Raw genomic sequence first — 5,636 nt, forward strand, 5'->3', positions numbered from 1 at the left:
TCGTGAGTAAATAGGGAGTACAACCTAGTGGGGTCTCAGACAGCAGCCTAGTGGGGTTCAAGTGCTTAGGACAAACCAGAGGACACAAGTGGCAACAACAGGGAAGTGCATTTAAAACTAAGAATAACAGCACATTTTGTGCAAAGCTTTGTGGGAGTCTGGAATATTCTAGCCAGCCATGCTTTTAAAGCTGAGAGTCTGACTTCTTTTAAGGAAATGCAGATCAATTGATTACTACCTTACAAACTAACTACACTTTTAAGTCTAGACTAACTTTTTAACCATATGTTCTTATTTTTGTCATATCATTCTGAAACTCCTCAGGGAAAAATCTGCAACAGCAGATCTGCAATATACTGTATATTTTGTGGAAAATTCATATTAAATTATGAAGTAAAGGTACACAATTAACTATACATATGTGATGATAGTTCTGTCAGGATACATAAAGGACAGAACTGAATGACACATTTCCTGTAGTCTCTATTATGGAAATATGGCCTGAAGAGTTACCCATTAAATGCACCTAGCAAAGAGGCCTATAAACATTTAAAGATAATGTGCAAGTGGAAAAATGAAATGGTGCGGAGGATGTGGTTGCATTGTGTAATTTTATTGTATATTGTCCCGACTGAACAGCAGCCCTCACCCTGCAATGGATAATTCATCAGGCACACCCTCCATTGGTCTCAGGACTAGAGAGTTATAGGTGTTCAATTCTTCTTGTTATAATTCTCACAAGATAAATTCCACTCTGAATCCTTCACTTTCATTTTGTTGAATGAAAAAAAAAACTTCATTCTAAAAAAAAAGACTTTAAAGACTATTTTGGAAGGGAACAAGCATTTTAAATAATTTGTTTGGATTATGCATTAAAAAGGTATTGATATTATACATTTAAGTAAACTGATCTGTTTTCCACAACCATTTAATTATTCAACCCAAAAGTGCCTTTGAGCTGATATTCAAATATCTGTGAGAGATCCATTACAATCTGTTAAAAAGCATGAGAAATACGACTAATATGAAGAGGCCAGTTGGCACATTTAGCCTCTGTGGTCGGTAGTATTAGTATATTTATGTCATAAAGCCACATACTGCGGGCTGGAATATGCTTTAAGATCACAGCAAAACCACTGAAACAGCTTGTGTGTTTGATAATTCAGCAGTAGCAGAACTGAGGTTTACATAGCGCTTATTATTTAATTGTTACTTCTTAAAACAATTTATCTTCCACATTTCTGAAAATACACATACCAGGTCAGTAAAATCAGAATTCCTTTGTGCTGAACAAAATAGCTACTTTTTAAAAATTTCAGTGTCAATCTGGCCATGCTAATGACAGATTCTTTTACTTTTTTGCTTGATCATAAAGTTAGGCACAGTACAATAGAAAGAGGCACTACAGTACCAGGTTAAAGAAAAACAGTCAAACATACCATAGTTCACAAATGAGAGGATGCTAGTAGTTTCACACACTCTAGGTCACTAGTTCCCAGGTTCTTAATACAAGCTGCTTCTTAATGGATCCCATTTAGTCAACTGTCACAGGGTGATTAGGTAGCTTGTAAACATCCACTGCTATTTGTGTAAACTAAATTAATAACATTATAACTACATTACATTTCATTCCTAAATACACATTTTTTTCCTTAAATCAGAATTTTCCCTTTCATGAAAATATTAATTTGATTAAACACACATCTTCTTACAGAATTTGTCAACCTTTTTGGGCAAAGTTATTTGTGTTGGTCTTCTTTCAATTATGTACAGTGTAACAGTGTCTTCTTGCAGTACAGTGACCAAAATGGGACATAGTATTCTGTATTTGGTCATATAAGACCAATATAATGTCTTAACTATTCCGTTTAGGGCAATCACATTTGTGTTCACTGTATGATAAGAAAGTTAGTAAAAGGCCTGGCCATCTCTCTGCTTTGTGTAGAAGACAACATTCTTGTGGCCAGCATTCATGTCATGTTTTATCATTTAAATCAGACCTTGCACAGCTCCCAGATACAGATTCCTAACCTTGTACTGGATTCTGTTTACCAAAGGCTTCTTGTGTCTAAACAATGGAAAATAATAATAAAGTATTGGCTGTGGAATTTAACACAGTTGGATAGTTTCAGGTTTTATGTTATTTATGATTTTTAATGAAAACCCCAAATGGTGAATAGATTCTAGCTTTATTTGACAAAAACCTGGACTTGTACTGATCTAGAAATGAAGCTGTGAACTAGTGACCTAGGATGTGTCAAGCTGATGCAAATTGAGTGATATGATTCTCATTTACTATTTGCTCTTCTACTGCACCTACATTCAATATAAACAAGCATAAACTATTACAGTTTAGTACATTTAGTACAGTAGCACATTATAAATACCATTATAAGACAGTTTGATTTAATCTGGTCTCAAATTGCCTTAATGTACACTATTTTAATCACCTTGTTTAAAATTCACAGTTCCTGGTTAAACAGAAAGTCTGGACATTGTTGTCTACCACGAATGGGCAATGAGAAACAACCTTAGGTACAGGACATCATTCCATTATTCCTTTGAAGTTTTAGCTGTATAAAACAGTGCTATTACAATTTACAAGTCAGAATTCCCTTAAGAAACCCTCTTTCATTATCACCTTTACTTTAATGCCCTACTGCTGCAGAGCTTTTTTCCTATGTGTCAAGGTAGAACGTGCTTGTGAACTATATCTCCTCTTACCATCTTGACTGGCTCTGCTTGTTTAGACACCACCTTTCTTAATGGGCTGCCATGGGTGCTTAAGCAAGTGGAGGAGGGCCAACAGTTCATGGAAACTTAAGAATTAAGTTATCTGATTTAAATCTCTCTTGGAATTTAAATGGTACAGCTTTGAAACCAAAAGCTCTGAAATTCTATAGCCAAGGAAACCAAGGTAGGTTCCTAACTACTCAATAAGAAACAATAATAAAATACTTCATACTCATTAGAAGTATATCAGTTTATCTTACAACTGACTCAACCACATTTAACGTCTTGCCTGGTTAATGACTTAAGAACTGAAACTAACATTAAATATACCCCAGCCAGGCACTTGTTCCTGCTATCAAACACACAATTTTTTAATTTACCGCCCAGGATGGGATTTTTATGAAAGCAGTGTGACTGGGGAAAGGCTGCTGGGGCACTTTCTTAACAGGCCTGTAAGATACTAAAACATTTGAAAAAAAGATACAACAACAAATTCTCATGTGGTAATACAACAACTTAAAAATACACCCAACCTGCATTCATTCCAGATTTCAAAAGAAATATTACAAGGCAGACCTAAACATCTCCATTAATGTATTGTTTTCTTATTTCTGTCTGACTTACGGATGAGAAAAAAAAAACATTCCGTGCTCTGAAATAATCAAATTGGACTCCAGCAAATATTGTACATCCATTCATTATGCCTAAACTGGTGATATAAGAGAACACAAAAAGTACATATTTTGATACATAGTTGTGCAATAGTGCATTGAACAGGTTCTTCTCTTCAGTTATTAAATACATTTGTACATACATTAATGTGCAAATGTGTTAGTGTTTTGAGAATCTGTAATATAGTAAATAAGCTAGGGTGGCATGTGGAAAGATTTCCACTGAAAACCTGCATGCATCCATCAATTTGTTTTCAGGCTACAGTACTCACCCTGTTGAAGGTGACACATTTACATGTCAGTTAACTCTGCTTTCTCCCAACCATTGGATATGGTAACTGTTGCTGTTGCATCTTCTCTGTGGAGTTCTCTCTGGTGGTTTTCTGGATTCTATGCTGGCTAATATGTGTCATGATGGACTGGAATATCTTGCAAATTGTAGTCCCACTGTGCCTCGTGTGATATGTTCCAGGTTGCTGTGACCAGTAATAAATAACTACTATATTGCTAAAGGTACTGTAGATTAATAGAATTGGTTTGAGACTGAGTGTCTAATGTGCTCTCAGCTGAACCTTCTTTTCTCCCATGACACTATGGATCTGAGCAGTCGAAAACACCATATAAATTATATCAAGGAAAAACCAGGATCCACTGCTGGCAGGGAGGGAATGTAGAAGCTCAATATAGCGTACTGTGGCAGGCAGCTGAAAAAGAAAAAGTAAGTCTAACTGAATTTTTTATAATGATGAAAGAAACCAGTAAGCTATGAAGTTGTGATTTGTGTAAAATTAACTTGTCATTTGGCTCAACTGCTTTGGTACTTTAGCTCTTTTTAAGTGTTGAATTGGGCATGAATTTCTTGATTTTATTTTAATTAGACCCTTTAAGATCCTTATTGAGGCTTTGTGAAGTGAGCAGCACTGAAACATCTAAAATATTATGGATGTTAGTTTTCAGAGGTGACAAGATGGCTAGTGTACCACAACACATACAGCAAGTGCCTTAAGCTGGAAATTGCTGATACAGACTTCTCCATTATAGTGCACGGTTTAGGTAGTCCTGATTTCTTCAGTTTCTTATAAGGAGAAATAGGCGAAGAATTAAGAGTATGCATCCCTGCCATCACAGACAGATTGTGGACACCACTGAAATAAGAGGGAAATCCCAAACAAGCAGAAAAAGGCTGGCAACAACAGCTCTATCTCTGGGCCACCATCCAGATGTATCCTGCACCTGTACACTGGTCACAATCTACAATTCTCAAGCTGCTATCAATCTTCAGACACAATGTCATTTTTATAGCTGCTTATTGCAGCCAAAAAAATATTTTATGAGTGGAGACAAGGTATCCTTAAACTGCAGTTGGCTGCATTCATTTTTCATAAAATGTGCGTATGGAAAGATGTGACAATGTTTTACCAGTGCAAAGCTTGTGACTCCAGAGCAGATGCTTCCTGTAGTCCCCAAAACATGATTATTCTCCTGTCCTTCCCTTTTATGTGAATTATGGATTTGCGATGCGGTGGAATCTAAGAGACCCTTGTCTTTGTAGCGGTTGAGCCTTAACACATCACTTTATTAACTTTGGATGAAATGTGGGAGAGCAACTAAACAAAATGAAAATCAAAACCATTTCATACAAGGATGAGTACAAGAAGCAAGTTATAATATGGAGTAATAGTATGAAAAGTAATTTCATACCTGTTTAAAACCTCTTTAGAGTCCTTTTACTGCTTGTCCATCTCTTTGAATTCTCTCTTCTACTGTGATCATCTCTCAAATGGCACGCTTCTTCAAATCTTCCTAAATTGATTGCCACTTCAATAACATTTGCAGTGCTCGGTGAGGCTGCACTACGTTAGAGGAGAAAGTACTCTATATAACTAATCAATAGGAAGCTATCTAAAAGTCCAAATTGGTTTTGGGATAAGAAATATGACTATTCAAAAGCTGTTTATTCATTTTTCTATATTTTCAAAATCTGTGTTAAACTCTTGTTTAAAATGAAAAAGGAAAGTGGCATAGGTCTTCTTAAATTCATTTTACACAACCAGCCATGGAACATTTCAGTTTTAGCCTGAGGAAACTGATTACACAGAGAAATGTTTGACAGGAAAAAACATCAAGAAGAAAGTGACAGTATGTTTTTATGTAACTTTGCAACTGTAGCAAATTTAATTGTAACATGATTTTTTCAGTTCAATTACCTGTAATATCCAATTACCACCCCAT

Source organism: Lepisosteus oculatus, chromosome 2 (genome assembly GCF_040954835.1).
Source record: "Lepisosteus oculatus isolate fLepOcu1 chromosome 2, fLepOcu1.hap2, whole genome shotgun sequence".
Taxonomy (NCBI): domain Eukaryota; kingdom Metazoa; phylum Chordata; class Actinopteri; order Semionotiformes; family Lepisosteidae; genus Lepisosteus; species Lepisosteus oculatus.